The 18,354-nt window shown below is 38.7% G+C and overlaps 1 protein-coding gene across 1 annotated transcript in view; it reads left to right on the forward strand.

Moving 5' to 3' along the window:
* wdr18 (WD repeat domain 18) overlaps nt 1-18,354 on the forward strand; it is a 94,489-nt gene that overhangs the window by 26,113 nt on the left and 50,022 nt on the right. The gene's annotated exons all lie outside the window — the stretch shown is intronic.

The following is an 18,354-nucleotide window of genomic DNA, read 5'->3' on the forward strand; positions in this document are numbered from 1 at the left end:
AAGCGTTTTCTCAGTGCAAAGTAAAATGTAACATTTTATAAATGCTAATTTTTTTTTGATTTATAACACATAATAAACATTCAATAGTGGCCATCAAAATATGACTTTTTAAATATCAAAACTTGCTGAATTTGTTGTCATTCACAATGTAGTGGACATACTACTGACCAATTAATTTTGATGTTAAAAAAAGCTTAAAACACCACTTCAAAAATGTAAAGTACTTTACAGGTCAAAATAAAATTCTGGAAATGTAATTAAGTAGAAGTACAAGTATTCAGATTAAATTGACCTCGAGTAATGGTTCAAAATAATATGTAAGTATATTAATCAAGTAAAATTACTTAAACTCAAATATTTTACACCCCTGCTTAAATGGCATGTCACAAGTCTTAGTTTTCATTTGAGAGGTCTTAAATTTGGGGAAATATATAAATGCAGCCTTAAATATCAAAAGCAATGATTTAAATAAATGCGAGCACTGCATGTTCAAAGTCAAAACTCTTCATGATGTTTATATTTTGTTTTAGATTAGTTGTAAGAATGCATATTTTATCACTCTCATTTTTTTTTTTTTACATTTTTTTTTGTAAAACCTGTTAAAATAAAATATAACAGAACATAATATATTGTAATATATTAAGAGTATTGTGTGTCAACTCAACCAGAAGTTTTATTTTTTTGGTGAAAGAAATACATAAATGAAGTATTGGGTGTCTGGGGTTGTGGGATGGCTTTACAATGATGACAGCATCATTATTTTATTTTTGCACAGATATTGTTATGGTTTTTAGTAAAATCTGATGACTTTAGCAATCCTTGTTGCATTATATGCCAATAGTGACAGTTCAAAAATGGGACAACGTTCGCATGCCTGACTCTTAGGGATTTCTCAGTATCCTTTTTAATTGTGGTTCTAAAACCACAAGATTTGATTGTGGTTCTAAACCAGAGATATGGGGATCTCAATGTAGCTCCATTTACAAATGGTTGAATTTTACCCATTTTCAAAGTTTGAAAACTGAAAGTTTCTGAAATTTGGTTGTTTTGACACAAAATGACCAAATAAGAAAAATAATGTACAGATATTTCCTTTTCCTGTGTTAAATTAGGGACTTTGTCAAAGAAACAGTGATTGATGGTGCGGGCTGTTGAAACAAATGATTTTTTCTTGCCGGGAAAGCCTTAATTTAATTGCGTAGCAAAGTTTTCCTAAATTTAATTCATTGTTTTTTTGTTTTTTGGTACTGTATAAATCATTCATAGATCAATCAATAAATAAAATAAATGCAACACTGTGTATCTTAACATAGTTGTGACAGATACATCTGTCTGTGTCTATTTGTTGTTACAAATAACATTTACTGTAAATGTCAGACCACTTTTTAAAATGCATCTCCACATCCTTATAGTGTGCGTGTGCCACTCACTCTTCTTTGTTTTTCTAATGCCATCTCCCAACATTGTTTTTGTATGGAAAGCCCATTATATCTTGTGTAGAAGACTAATTTAATATGCTGATGTCTTAGTCGGTTCTATTCAGATTTTGAAAAATCACTTGAAAAGCATAAATATTTATGAATTCATATTTTTCTGTCATACGCACCTAAAGCGGTCTCACTTGTAATCCAGTTTGTAGCTTATTTAACTTGCTAAACTGTCATAATGACATCAAGAAATCGGGTCATGAATGGGGTACTTGGCTTGATGATATCCTGTCTTTTCTTCCTTGTTTTTTGCGGGAAGATGGTCTTAAATGAATGTTTGCTGTGATGAGACCTTGGATTGTCATTCAGGGGAAGTTTGCATCCCATTTGTTCTTGTTCTCTGTTGATGCACACTTTTTATAGACCTTGTTAGCATTTACAAGCATCCTGTCTTCCAGCTGAAACACTTAAAAGGTGTAATTTTGTTTTAAACGCACAATAATGCATGCTTCACCTTCCTCAAGTTCGAAATTTTGCTGAAATTTGATTTTCCTGCTAATGAATATGACATAGGGTCAGTAAGTGTCTGGCCAAGAAGCAAACTGCATAAGCAGCAAGTAGCAGTCCCTGTTCTGCTGTTCACTGCTCAGGGCTGTTTCTCCTGGATGGCTTCAGGCGACATGGTTGATTTGACTGAGAAGACTATCAATGGTAGAGAGAGAATGATGTCCCTGAGGGAGGGCTGGAGCCCAGTGTGATGGACAGTATGGACAAGATCATACTATTCCACCTGCTCTATGAACAAAACTGTTGACATCAGAGATTCATACAATATTAGATGCATCTGATCGTTCCCACAAGTTTAAACTTATCCTTTGGTCGACTGATAAATATACAAATTAAGTCAATTCAAGATATTACATAATTGAGGCAGATGAGTAAATAATGATGAGTAAACAGACATTACAACAACTTTTTAAAATATATTTGTTCCATTTCATTAAACTTAATCACTGGGCTACAGTCAATGGTTATTCATTTTGCCATAGTGTCTAGGTTGACACAGGGACATTCTCATATTGTGTGTATATTAGGGCTGGACGATTCATCGAAAAGTAATCGAAACCGAAATTCAGAACCTCTAACCAACATAATTTTCCCATGTCTTTGTGGTGTATCGAGAGCTATGGTATCAGGGTAATGTCGGCATACCACCACATAGCACAAACCACATCCAACAGGGGTAACTGTTAATGTAAGAGGAAGCTGTCTAAAAGATGTCCGGGTACTAACCCGGGTTGTATCCAAAAAACATAAACTCGAAACTTCGATTCTCCACCAAAACTGTTTGTCGGGTGCTCCACAGAGTCAATATTCATGGTCGGGCTGTGGACAATGTGAAACATGTATTGTTCTCTGATAAGTCCATTTTCACTCTCTTTCTCTTATCTACGGGAGTTACGGTGTGGAGAAACCACAAAGAGGCTTAACACCCCAACTGTTGCTACCCAGAGTGAAGCACAGGAGTGGATCAGTGATGGTTTTGGCTGCAATATCATGGCATTCCCTACTGTGCTTGATGGGCACATCACTGCCAAGGACTACTGAACCATTCTGGAAGACCATGTGCACCTAATGGTTCAAACATTGTACCCTGAAGGAGGTGCCATGTTTCAGCATGATAATGCACCAATACACACAGCAAGACATGTGACAGAAAGATTTGATGAACTTGAAAGTGAAGTTGAACATCTCTCCTGGCCTGCACAGTGAACAAGATCTAATATTTTTTAGGTATTTTGAAGGAGCAAGTCAGAAAACCTTTTCCTCCACCAGCATCATGTAGTGACCTGACCACTGTTCTGGAAGAGGAATGGCACAAAATCCCTCTAGCCACTGTGCAGGACTTGTATCTGTCATTCCCAAGACAAAGTGATACTGTATTGGCCACAAAAGGAGGGTCTACACCATACCAATAAATTATTGTGGTCTAAAACCAGGTTTCAGTTTCATTGTTCAACCCCTGTGTGTGTGTGTGTGTGTGTGTGTGTGTGTGTGTGTGTGTGTGTGTGTGTGTGTGTGTGTGTGTATCAGAGGTCGCGTTAACTGAAATGATCCGTCATTGACAGAATTTTTATCAATGACAGAAAAATCTGAAGGCTGTCCATCACATTGACAGATTACACTGAGGGTGATCTATTATAAATTGTAACCATAATTCTGACCAGTTGGTGGCGAGTGAGCTCCAATGTAGCAGCAGAGCACTGGATCCAGAACAAAAATTAAACTAACGCACAGGCAAGTGCCCAGAAGCTAACGATCTACCACGCCACATTAAAGAGCACCAAAACGGTATTTATTGCTTTAATTTCTTAATGAAATGGACAGAATTTGGACTTTGTTCCATATCAAAAGCAACACAAATCTTTAAGCCTATTGTGATTTATTGGATGGGAGGCACACTATGTAGCCTACTGTTTATTCATTAACTGAAAACAGCATATAGCCAAAAGATAGAATGGGATTTACAGATCGATATTGGTCTTATGAATGTGACTAAAACAGCAAGGAGACATTTTAATTGTTTATTAATAAAGTAATGTTTTCTGAATCAGTATCAGCTGCAAAGATGAAGTTGACATTGACTCTCATTATCTCCTCATAGTGGTCTAGAGAGAGAATGCACATTTCATTCAGATTAGGCTACATAATCGGAGTAGCCTATTTCTTTTCATTTTGAATTATTTCATTAAAGTAGATATTTCAGGCTTTCTATAGATATATTTGTCATGTCTCTGAGGCAAGTAGCTGCTGAGTTTCGGTTCATTTAGCCTGTAAGATGTGCTAGAGTTAACACGCCAGTAATCGCACCCACGCCTCTATGTCATGATTATATGTTCTGCTATATTTGAGGGGGGCGGCTCTGGAGGAGGGCGAAGGGCGGAGGAACAAAAACAAAAGTCCACAACAATGACAAAAATAGTCCAAGGGGGAGTGGAGGGTGGGAGAAGCCAAGGGGAAACCTGGAGCAGGAGGAGCCAGATGTTGGTCCAGAGACCAACCATGATGAGGCCCCAGGGTGGAGTCAAGAACGGGAGATGCCATAGTGGAGAGTGGAGAGTTGAGAGGTGCCACCCTGGGGATGGCCGATGGAGACGCCACTGACAATGGAGAATCCAGGTGGAGCTGGGAGAGCCCAACCGACACTGCTTGATCTGGAGACCGAGATGGAGCTGGGACGACGAGCATCCGAGGTGGAGTCCGGAAACCTGATGACTGGGACAGAGGCGGTGCAACAGAGGATGGAGGAGGAGACGGGAGGAAGGAGGAGCCATGTGAAACCGAAGGTGCCAGCTGGATGACGACTGACCAAGTCGGAGCCTGTGGGATGAGGGAGCCCGGGTGGAGTTTTGAGGCTGAGGGTTTCCGGAGGAGCCATAGCGGAGGCAACGTGTCGACAGGCCACGTGGAGTGTTGTGTTCAAAGGCTGGAGGCGGAGCCAGGAGATCCTCTGGCCTAGGTGGCGCTGGTGGCCTGAAGCTTTGAATCGGGTCCATACACTTGGGAGGGAACATAGGAGACACAGGGCTGCACGGAACCAGCAGGGAGACTGGCAGTTCAGGGTTGGACGGAACCAGCGGGGAAAGGAGACATAGGGAATTAACTAGGGCTGCACAGTTAATCGAATTTCTAATCGCGATTACGATTAAGGATGCCACAATTTCGTAATCGTTCAAAGGCGCGATTGCAAGGAAAAATATCCACTTACATTATTTTGCGTATTTTGAGCATGTTACGTTGTGAGAGGCGAATCACGACTACTTCAGTATGTAAAAGGTCTAACCGAGTGTGTCTCAAACGTCCTGAAAAGTGAATCTGCGGGCTTGTTGATCGCCCCCTGGTGACTGGCTGCAGTACAGGTTATAAACCCCGCCCGCTCAATGCAGTCGAATGAGACTTCAGTGAAAACTTAAAAAATAAATTCTGCTTCAAATAAAACTTTCTGAAAGAGGGTTTTGGTCATTTAAAGTAGTTGTTATCACGCTGATATATATTCAATTGTTCATTTTTGTGATAATTTAGATTTTAGCTAGCAATTTGATGCTATAAAAATGGGGCGTGTCGTCGTGATTCACAGTTGATTGACAGCTTGTCTGAGGACTGTCAGAGCTTCGAAGGGAGATTGAAGATGTATAACTAACTATTAATTTTCGATTTCTTTCAGTTGTCTGGGCGGAAGTTTGATACCGCGACTCCGCCTCCGGGCTCCATTGACGATTCCTTCTGCACATGCCCAGGCTCCAAACTTTTTTTTTTTGACGTATTGCGTAACGTGTTGCCGCCCATTCGTTGGCCCATTTTGGCTTCAGTTCGTTACAATGGAAGGAAGCGGCGTTGCATCGTCCATCTTTTTTTTACAGTCTATGGGTCTAACCCAGCATAAAAGAAGCTACCAGTGACGTAGGTGTATGCTGATGGGAAACATCAGGACCCGCCATTTTTAAAAAGCTGTGTACACAGCCTAGTGTTGTCAAAAATATTGATATTTCGAAATGTATCGATACTGAAATATCTGAAACGATACCAATACTCCTTTCTTCAGTATCGATACACCGATACCAGCTGCGCATGCTTGCTCTCCTCTCTGACAGCGAGTGATGTAATGGTAACTGATCGTTTATTTATGAGAAAAGCTTAAAAGCTTTATCATATAAAGTGATCTCTTCAGAAGAAATTGACTAATAATAAATAAAAAATATCTATATGACAGTATATACATTGTTTTTTATTATATCGAAGTTAGAAATTCCAGTATTGTGACAACACCAGCCTATATATTTACTCCACAAACTAACTCTACAAACATGGAAAAGAGTGATAGATTGACCTCTCAATGAGGAGTAATAATAGATATTCAAGATTATATATATATATATATATATATATATATATATATATATCTTGAATATATCTTGAATTTTGAGGGCAAATAACTGCATGCATATCTACATCACGAGTAAGCAGGGGCGTAAATCGCGGGGGGGACAGGGGGGTCAGGACCCCCCATCTGAGTGCTGTCGCCCCCCAAAAAATATAATTAAAAACTATGCTAAGTATTGTAAGTAAATTATTTAAACGTAAAATAATTATATAAGTAGTAAAGCAGTACAAACGCAAACAGGCGTTTTAAGTTTAGAAACATTTTGAGTCACCCCTTCGATGCCTCATAGTGGTTTGGTCCAACGTGCACGTGTGTAGATTCCCAAGGTCTATGGTAGATTCTGTAGAAGTCCGGCGGCACCGGCGGGAGAGAATAGTTCTACAGACAGATGTTGAGATGAGTTCCAGTAAGTCGGCTGTCAAGGCTATTTTATTCAAAAACATCGGATGAAGTGATTATTTTCTCTTTAATGCTGACGGTGCTGAGTAATAACAACAATAAAAAAGATGATAACTGATGATTTTTTTCTGTGAGTCCACTATTTTAGCGATTATAATGTTACATAGCTTGTTTGGTATCTTATTTACCATAGCTTGTTGGATACTAAGTCACCCCCACCAACAACAGTTAACCTTGTGATAAGAATATGTGAACTGTAATATGGCTAATAGATTTACTGTTGTGTGTTGGGTTGTATTCATCGTATTTTGGTGACTTGTTTGTAAACAACTTCAAAAAAAAAAATTGAAGAATAATATTTTGGCCAATTTAGTCAGTTTTTTTCATTGAACCAAAGAGAAACAATGAGCATAATTGCTCCATGCTACACTAATAATAGTTGGTTTTCTTCTGTGTAAAATTACATATATTCTTTATAAGTAAAATTTTGGCTGTATTATTTGTGTCCCCTTCAAAAATTGCTCTTAAGAAATGTTATGTTTATTGTCCCCCCCTTCTGTCAGATGAAATTTACGGCCCGTGAGTAAGACGAATAAAGAAAATTCGGTACTTAAAATAATCACCCTTTATTTAAATATGTGAACACAGAAAATCGCTGTTAACAGGTTAATATAACATTTCCCATTCCATAAATAGTAAAATAATCGCAACTTACTCTGTAAAATGGAGTAATCTGCAGGGTGATGGACACGGAGGTGGGTAAAAAGGTTGGTGGTGTTGCCACCCTTCGCACTGACTGTAGCTAGGCCAATCCTGTGGATTGGGCTGTCTAAGGAGCTGAAAAACTCCCATACTGTCAAGCTTATTTACTTTTTTCGGGTGTGTGAACAGAGCCTCTCACTCTCCTGCTCAGAATAGCTGCACACTGCGTCGTCGTCTTGTTTGAGAGACGTCAGCGTTAAGGTGCAATACTGCCACCTGAGAGCTCAACCAGGTACTGTTGCTGGAGTATTTACATGTCATGATATCATAAGCGTCCTATTCATTTTAAATATCGTGGTTATCGCCAATACCGGTATAATCGTCACACCCTAAATTAACACGATATCGATATTTCATGCTTTGAATATCACTGTTCACTCATCGTCAATACCGGTATATTGCGACACCCCTTATAAATATAAATATACATATATATGTATAACAGTAAAAACACTAATATTGTGAAATATTATTACAATTTAAAATAACTGTTTTCTATTTGAATATACAGTGCCCTCCACAATTATTGGCACCCTTAGTAAATATGAGCAAAGGTGGATGTGAAAATAAATCTGTATTGTTTATCCTTTTGATCTTTCATTCAAAAAATTCAGAAAATTCTAACCTTTCATTGAAGGAAAACAGTTGAAAGTGGGGGGAAACTCGCATTATGAAATAAATGTTTTTCTCCAATACATGTTGGCCACAATTACTGGCACCCCTAGAAATTCATATGAGTAAAATATCTCGGAAGTACATTCCCATTCATATTTACATTTTTTTTAGCACACCAGGGTGACTAGGAGCATGAAATTGTCCAGGCATGACTTCCTGTTCCACAGGAATATAAAAATGAGGAAACACAAATGCCAAATTCCTGTAATCATTCATCACAGTGAGTAAAACCAAAGAATATAGTTCTGATGTGCAGCAAAAGATTGTTGGGCTTCAAAAAATAGAAAGTGGCTGTAAGAAAATACCTAAAACATTGAAAATCCCCATTTCCACTATCAGGGCAATAATTAAGAAGTTCCAATCAACTAAACATGTTACAAATCTGCCTGGAAGAGGACATGTGTCTAAATCATCCTAATGTGAAGTGAGGAGGAACGTTTGAGTGGACAAAGACTCTTCAAGGATCACAGCTGGAGAATTGCAGAGATTAGTTGAGTCTTGAGTCTCAGAAAGCCTAAAATAAATGATCCAACAACAACTACATACCCACAAGGTGTTCGGGAGGGTTTCAAGAAAAATCCTCTGCTCTCATCCAGATACAATCTCCAGCATATTCAGTTGTCAGACAACACTGGAACTTCAAACGGGACCGGCTTCTATGGTCAGATGAAACTAAAAAAAGAGCTTTTTGTCAGCAAACCCACCAGATGGGTTTGGTGCACACATGGATAAAAAGTACCCCATGCCCACGGTTAAATATACTGCTGGATCTTTAATGTTGTGGGCCTATTTTTCTTCTGGAGGTCCTGGACATCTTGTTCAGATACATGGTATCATGGATTCTATCAAATACCAACAGATAAACAATCAAAACCTGACCACTTCTGCTAGAAATCCAATAATGGGCTGTGGTTGGATCTTCCATCAGGACAATGATCCAAAAGAAACATCAATACCAACACAAAAATGTGTCACTGAGCACAAAATGAAGCTTCTGCCATGGCCATCTCAGTACTCTGACCTGAACCCTAAAGAAAATGAGTGGAGTGAACTGAAGAGAAGCAGCACCAGCATGGAGCTGGAATCTGAAGGATCTGGAGAGATTCTGCATGAAGGAATGGTCTCTGATCTCTTGTCAGGTGTTGTCCAAACTCATCAGGCATTATAGTTGAAGACTCAGAGCTGTTATCTTGGCAAAAGGAGGTTGCAAAAAGTTTTGAATAAAAGGGTGCCAATAATTGTCGCCAACGTGTTTTGGAGAAAAACATTTCATAATGTAAGTTTCCCCCCACTTTCAATTATTTTCCTTAAATGAAAGGTTATAATTTTGTGAATTTTTTTAATGAAAGATCAAAAGGATGAACAATGCAGATTTATTTTCACAGCTGCTTTTGCTCATAATTACTAAGGGTGTCAATAATTGTGGAGGGCACTGTATTTTACAAAGTAATTTATTCCTGTGATGCAAAGCTGAATTTTCAGCATCATTACTCCAGTCTTCAGTGTCACATCCTTCAGAAATCATTCTAATATGCCGATTTGCTACTCAAGAAACAATGTTGAAAACAGTTGTGTACATTTTTTCAGGGTTCCTTGATGAATAGAAAGTTCAAAAGAACAGCATTTATCTGAAATACAAAGCTTTTGTAACATTATACACTACCGTTCACAAGTTTGGTGTCAGTAAGAATTTTTATTTGTATTTTTTTTTTTAAGAAATGAAAGAAATTAATACTTTTATTCAGCAAGGATGCATTAAATTGATCAAAAGTGACAGTAAAGACATTTATAATGTTACAAAAGATTATATTTAAAAAAAAAAAATGCTGTTCCTTTGAACTTACTATTCACCAAAGAATCTTGAAAGAAATTGATTTTGATTACATAATAATGGCAATGTATACAAGTCAAAGTCAGACCTGCCCCTTTGCCAGCTGTGATGCCTGGTTAATGGTTTAAACTTGGCCCAGGTTTGTAAAAGATTTTTGGGTCAGCACACCTTAATAGTGTCACCAATTGATTGCCAATTAAGTTTAGAGTGCAATGAACCTATATTAGAACCCAGTTTAGGTCAGATAGCTGCTAATGGTGGATGATTAATCAAAAAATGTAATTTTTTCTATGTATAAACTGTTTATGTAATAAAAACGTAGTTTGTGTTGTCCCTTATCAGTGCAAAATTATCACAAATTAAAAAGGATTCATGTCAATATTGTCCAAAACCCCACTTTTCTAGGGCGTTGAATTTTTGGAGGGCAGTAAATATAATATAAAATAAATGTAGATATTTAAATATTTATTTTATTTAATATGCACAGTATGTACTCAATCAACCAATTAATCGCTCTAACTTATAAAATAATCATACATGGATTATGGAACCCTCACAGAAAGTGATTAAATCCAGAATATAAACTGCACTTTTAGATAAAACTCAAAGATGAGAAACTCCATACCTCAAGCCTCAAAATATCAAAGGATGTAGCAACAACAGCATCCCTCCAAGGTCAGCCAGAGATCGCCCTGTGGACTCGCTTTGAGTGTTTCCTGTGTGATCATTGAACCTCAGCGATGAATAATTTCCAGTCCTTTATATTGATAAACTGTGAAGAAGTGGAGGAGTTATTTGATCTTTCATGCTTTAAGCCTGAGTAACACTTCAGCTCTCAAAGCTGGTCTATTTTTCACATCTAATGATATTCCGGTACGATTTTGGTTGTCATTGACATTGCTTTGACAGGATTACGCCAATAATCAAGCCCATTATAAAGAACCCACAGGCATGACTGATCTACAGACTACATGCTTTGAGGATCTGTCATGAACGACTGGCTGCTTAGTCTTTGTTTAAGCTGGAGGTGTGCCCGTGGCACCGTGGTACACCGGGGTTCAGTGTTACACTGAGTGCACTCTCTCATTACCTACAATCCCCCATGGGGCTTTTGCAGGACCGGTTGCTGTCATTGCAGAGCTCTAGTGAGGAGATATGGGAGAACGAGGTGTGGGTGGCTGTGGTAATAAAGTGGAGTTTACTTCAGGGTGACTCACCCCTCTCTTTCTCTGGACCGTGACTGCCACGCCATCATGGCTGCAGAATGTGGAACTTTCCACGAACGCCTCGAGATGGTTGTAGGAATGAATGTCCTGACAAAAGATGCTCATGGCTCCCGTATAATCAGCCTCGTCTCACGCTGTTGAAAGCCATTTGAACGCTGTGGCTCCTGTCAGGGTCTCAGGACCTATCTATATCAAAATCAATCAACCCCCATACCTATGGAGTCAGCGATTTTAAAAATTTGTTTGTGGTGTCCGTGGGCATGTGGCTCACACTGTTTAATTGGGCCGAGGCTGTGACACATTCTGCTCTCGGCTGTTTGAATGATGGTTTAAGGCTTATCCTTATTGACTCACAGACGGCTCTGCTGCCACATGCCTCCAATCACTTGTGGCAGACAGCAGGGGGTTCATTCGACGGTATTTTGACATTGATGCATATTCGCCAGCCGCTGTCTTATTTTAGACAGCTGGATGTGTGCACATCCAGAAATGAGTGTAATACCCCCAACATCTAAATAATAAATCACAATAAACATTTCTTCTGCCAAGTAATGTAGTTCATTAGTCTAATTGTGAACTGTCAGCACTTACCCAACAACTTGAAAGAATTCATCTGCTATGTGGTCACAGGTTCAAGGTCCAAAATTAAATAATATATATTAATATATAAAAAACAGATCCTTTTTATCTGATTATTAAGATGTTTTCCTCTAATTTTAGTTTTGATGCAAAGAATATTCCAAACATTTGGAGTTTTTAAAAATCATATCAACCAATATTGCATATTTTATTGTTTTTAAGAAGACTTAATCCCTAGCACTAATTTAAAGAGATGACAATAGATTATGGCAACAATTTAAGCCTTAAATTGTTACCATAACATTATATATATAATATACAGTACTGTGCAAAAGTCTTAGGCATGTTAGTGTTTTCACACACACACACACACACACACACACACACACACACACACACACACACACACACACACACACACACACACACACACACACACACACACACACACACACACACACACACACACACACACACACACACACACACACACACACACACACACACACACACACACATAAAAAATTAAGCCAGTTATATATTTTGCTGTAGTGTGTCAGTAGGAAGTGTCAGTTTACATTTCCAAACATTACTTTTGCCTTCAATTGTAATAATCTAGCAAGATTTCTGTATGCACAAGGAGTCTGACCAAGGAGTCTGTCCATTCAGCTGAAATCAGTTCAGTGTTGAATCAGTGTATGAGTGTGTGAGATGATCTGGGTGAGTCCACACCAGGCCTCTGAGAGTTGATGAACATTGCAAATACAACACAAGTCTGCAGGGTGCTGAGAGGACTCCAAACTTTAACTTTATCATATCTGCACATAATCCTGTCTGTATGCTTCCCCATCCAGCACTTAACTGGATGACATGAAAACCTTTCTGTTAACTGAACCAAAGAGCTCTGAAGATCCCTTTTAAATTAGATTGAAATGCAGCCAAAATCTCCCTGGAAAGTGTTCAAATCCAGTAGTCCTTCATTTGATTTTGGGATAGTTTCATTTGCACTTGAAGTGGTCTTGCACCAACTTGGCTTTCATTATTGTCATTGCTTAGATGCTGTATGAAACTGCTTACACTATATACATATGCCTATATGTCCATCAAATGTTTTTATGGTTAATATAAAATAATTATTTATAAAATAAAAACTGAAAGTAGTTGGCCGAATGCTCTTTTTCAAGACAAAGGTAAAATTAAAAGTATTTTTACTTAAATTTAAATTGAAAACAAAATTAGAAAATGGTGCTATTAGAAAATTAACTAGTGGATTTTTCAAAGCTATAACAACTATAATTTCTGTGTCTCTTTCTGCAGTTCTTGTTTGTACAACAACCAGAAATCACTAGCCTACATTTCGGTCTGCTGTAAGAAAGAGATGGGGTGAAGTTTGTTGATCAGGTTCAATGTCAAAATCGTTTTGCTTTCAAGTCAAATGTCTGAATCCTGCCTTGGCTTCCTTCGCCGTTTATGAATTTTATATAGGTTTATATGAGGTCAGAAACTGATTTCAGTCAGCTCTTCAAGCTACAGATCTGCTGGCCTTGAATGGACTTCATCTTCATTATAATGGATAGTGGATTGAGTGAGTCAGTGCAGTATATTGCATTTTATATAGAAATAAATGCTACCTAAAGGTATGTGAAATGAATAAACTATATGAAAAGTTTAGGAAATAGCACTGAAAATGCAGTCATGACAGAATTTAAAGGAAATTTCTTTTAATGTTTCAACTAGTAAGTGGGCTTTTTGTTTCTTTATGGGAGTACCTTCAAGTATGGGCACTTTTTAATTGAACCCAATTCAGTGGAAAGTGGTGCTTTTCAAGAGTGGAGATGCACAGATGTCACTTATCAATGACAAAATATATACACAAAAAAAAATACATAAATAAATAAAATAATAATTTGGCCAAGCCAGAAAATGCTACATATTTATGGTCTTTTATTTGTCTTAACCATTTTAACCACAAATCAATGGTCAGGAAATTAGCAAGAATTGCACAAATACTATTGATTAAGTAACTTGGAAGAGCATTCCCCTTTGTTTTCTTAAAATGTTTATGCTGTGTGTGTAAACTTGCAGACAGCTTTTTAAAGGAAGAAGAGTCAGTGTTGTTCCACTCAATGTTGATGGCTTCAAGCATTTATAAGTAGTTGAGAAATGTCTCCCAGTTCGTTTGACTTGAAGAGTTCATTTGCAAAAACCGATAAACGCCATTTTTTAAAAAAAAATGAACTAAGTGCTGTGCATTATTCTCCATATATAGCACGTTCTGTACCCTAAATCCATTTTGTCAGAAGAGCCGGTTTTGCCCACTTTCAGGCATGCAAGTTCACGTTTTACAGCAGAAGCCGACAAGCGCCCTTGTTTGTGTACAGACAGAAACCGATAAGTCCGTTTTAGCGAATCAGCACGCAGTATTCAGGTCAGGTGACAAGGCTTCTAGTCACTTCAAAAAGACGCGCTAGCTGAGGGAAGTTTTATCAAAGCTCACTAAAAGTGATCGAGGATTTATGATTTCGACTCCTGTAAGTCCTTGTACACCATACACGACTTACATGCTGAAAAATTGGTTGTCCTTTTGCTTGTGTGTGTGTGTGTGTGTGCGCGCGCGCGCACGTGCGTGTGTGGATGAGTGCGTGTGTGTGTACTTGTGTGCCGATCTGTGTGTGTGTGTTTGATTGAGAGAGAGAGAGAGAGAGAGCGTGTGTGTGTGTGTGTGTGTGTGTGTGTGTGCCGATCTGTTTGTGTGTGTGTGTGTGTGTGTGTGTGCGCGTGGGTGGGTGGGTGTGTGTGTGCGTTTGTGTGCACATGTGTGTTTGAGAGTGTTTTAAATGCAATTACTTGGGTTTTGTTTAACTATGAAACATGAAATGTGGAGTTATCTGCTTTTGCCAAAAAACGACTGTTGGAGTTATCTGCTTTTGCTAAAAAACAAACTTTTAATATATATATAAAACATACTTTCAATGAATTTTAATTTTTTAATTTACATGTATTTTTTAGAGTTATCATTACTTAATCAAAACAGCCCAACTGCAGTTTGATTGTTATTACTTGGAATGCACAATAAAAAAAACATGATTTGTGAGAATTCATAAAAATGGAGTTATCTGTTTTTGCAAATAAACTCTTCAAATATTTACTATAGGACTCAAATCTGTATTCTGACCAGGCCAAACCATCAGCCTGATGGACTTGTTCTCAAACCACTTCTTAGTTGTTTTTGCAATTTGGGCATTGTCTTGTAGAAAAATAACATCTGATCATTCCTCTTTAGATAACAACTTTTCAATTGAGGGAAGCAAGCCGTTTTTCAAATATTTTGCTAATTTTCTGACCAATAATTTGTGGTTAAGACTGGGGGTGCTAACGATTAATTGACGATCATTTAAATATAATAATTTAATCGATAAAACTTACAGATGGTCGATTAAGCAAGATCATCATTAGAGTGATTAGTTTTGAGGTGTGTGCGGCTCATGCGCAAAACGCATACATCAGTCACACAAGGAAAAATGAAGTGAGCACACCATAGTTACGAATTCAGCGCCTTCCAGTGCCCTGCATAAGCCACCAAATCCCTCTGCACCTGCTGAGGCAGATGAAGGAAAGGGCTTAGACAGAGAAGTGTCTAGCACTGCTGCTCCATACAATGAGACATTCTGGATAACACTGGGAAAGTGTACTCCCGAAAGGGATGTTACGGAAACCACATCCTGCATGTATCATGTGAAAATTACACACATGGACTGTGCAGTTAGGGCAGTACTACATATGGAAAGGTCTCGGTGGTAGCTTAGTTAGGGTGAATCTATACCAGGCAGAGTTGGCAGAGCAGCTCTGCCAGGGGAAGACACAGGTTTGCAGTGAGGGAAGCCTTACCGTAGAAGAATACAACACATCTGCAACTAGCCTAACACAGGGGTTGACTTTGGGCATACTCACAAGTGCTGGGCCTGGAAGACACAGGCTCTACACGGAGATTGTAAAATCTCACAAACATGTTAGGTGTCGCCCAGCCTGCAGCTCCACAGATGTCTTCTAAGGAAGCAACGTGAGCCAACGTCCAGGAGGATGCTACACTCCTCGTAGAGTGAGCCCTCACTCCCAGAGGGCACGGCTGCCCTTGAGCTTGGTAAGTCAAAATAATTGCATCCACTATCCAGTGGGAGAGCCTTTGTTTTGAGCCTTCCCCTTCTGCTGTCCACAATAGCAGTTAAAGAGCTTGTCTAAGGTGTTAATGTTTGAATGGTTCTGCCTGTGAGGCCATGAGGACCAAAGAGAGATCCCAAGAGGGTACGAGATGAGGGCGAGGAGGATTTAATCTTCTCACACCCCTAAGGTACCAGATAATCAAGTCATGCTTCCCCAGCGACTTACCGTCTACTGCATTGTGATGTGCGGCAATAGCGGCAACATACACTTTTAGGGTGGAGGGAGACAGCCTTAGTTCTGACCCTTCCTGCAGAAAAGAAAGCATGACTCTGATCCGGCATCTCCAGGGGTCTTCTTGGAGAGAAGAACACCACTCAACGAACAGGTTCCACTTCAAAGCAAAGGCGCACATTGAAGAGGGCACTCTCGCTGAAGTGATGGTGTCTACCACCAGTGGAAGTACATCTCCTAAGACCTCCTCGTCCTGCAGAGGCCACACCCACGTGTTCCAGAGGTTCCAGAGGTCTGGAGGCAGGTACCAAAGGGTGCCTTGTCTCTGAGAAAGCAGATCCTTCCTCAAAGGGAAAAAAATCCTCTGCACGGGAGAGTTTGTTCTTTTCTCAGTTGACCCGAAGCCCCAGAGGGCTGAGGTGCTGAAGTGCCAGGTCCCTGTGTTCGCACAACTGAGCATGCAACTGAGCCAGCCTGTGTCAAGGTAGAATCGAGATATGAAAGTACACGTCCTTCAGGTCGATCACTGCAAACCAACCATGAGGACGAATACATATAATAAAGGCCTTCTGAAGTGAAGCGATGCGTTTGTGTAAGGAAAAATATCCATATATAGTTATAAAGTAAAATATCTGCCAACTTATGAAGAAAGTGTAATGCATCTTGCAGTTCACCACTCCCTTCCAAATGTCTGCATTCAAGTTCAAACAATTCAGTTCAATATGGACATTTTTCTTACCCAAATGAATAAGAAAACTGTGTCTCCATGTCTGCTATGAGAGCAACTGATTGCTTGTAAGCTGCTACCAATTGTTACCTTTGGTTTCTCAGAATGTTCTGGATAACTGCAGTTAAAACTGCTGTGCAATGCATTGAAATGGCCTTACCACCTCCATCTGCATGCATAACAAACACACTGGCTTTGTTTTGTGGTGGTCAGGAAAATAAAATGGAATTGTTCAGTCCATTCACATTTGAATCGTTTGTTTTCCGTGTCCACTTTTCTTTTCTTCATACTCGCCGTGTTTTCATTGTCAGAGCGATGCATATCCACTGGCATGGAGAGTAAAGCAGAGCAAACATTTTCATTTCTGTCTTATGCAAGTTGAGCTTCACGTTCATGCGCGAGCGTGAAGCTCAACTTTCATAGGAATGATCTGAGAATGGTCGTTTTGCTCCACGCACCAGCGATGTTCTTATGCTGACGTTACCTTGACAACACTCTTTCAGCACGGGCCAAAAATTTTTTCTCTCCGGCCTATGGGCTGCCTTTTAAGGAACCCTGCTCTACATACTCTATTGGTCCCATTCATTGCCAATATAAAGCTTGGATGTGTCAGGATATTTATTAATAAAACTCTGATTGTGTTCATCAGAAAGAAGAAAGGCATATAGACCTAGAATGGCTTAAGGGTGAGTAAAGCTTTCAATTTTAAAGTGAACTAATCCTTTAAGACAGGGGTACTCAAGTTCAGAGGCCAAGAGGGCCGCATTTTAACCAAATGAAACGCGAAGGGCCACAAATTATAACTTGGATCGTAAGACTTTTATTTAGGCCTACTTAAGACAATATTTGTAGTTTTACTGTTTATTTACTAAAAGTGCAGTTTATTATCTAGCTAAGTCTTAATAGTATGGTGTCCTTTTTAAAGTGTCACTTAACATGATAAGTGGCATTTAAAAAAAATGATTAATAGCTTGTCTTACTGTATTCTTAATGTACAAATGCATAAAGAAAAACAAGAACTGATGAAAAGAAATCCTTATTCATTTGAAATGTCTGCATTGTTTTCACAAGAAATTTAAGGTCTGGCTGTTGTTCACTGGCTGATAAGAGTTTGTCCGTAAGACGAAAACATTGCACTTTTTTTATAGCACCTATTTATACTCCGTGAATAAACGTTTTATTATTTGTATTATTATTACCTACCTTTTAATTTGGTAAGAATCCAAAAACTTTTTTTATGTTCAATTACAATCTCATGAATTATCTAACTATAACCAAAGTTGTAAACATGATAAATAAGATATTCTCCGTGAGCTCAATGATGTGATGACAGATCTGTAATGGGAGCGCTGCTTGCTTTCTGTTTATAATACATTGACATTAAGAATAAAAGG

Source organism: Chanodichthys erythropterus, chromosome 6 (genome assembly GCF_024489055.1).
Source record: "Chanodichthys erythropterus isolate Z2021 chromosome 6, ASM2448905v1, whole genome shotgun sequence".
Classification (NCBI taxonomy): Eukaryota; Metazoa; Chordata; class Actinopteri; order Cypriniformes; family Xenocyprididae; genus Chanodichthys; species Chanodichthys erythropterus.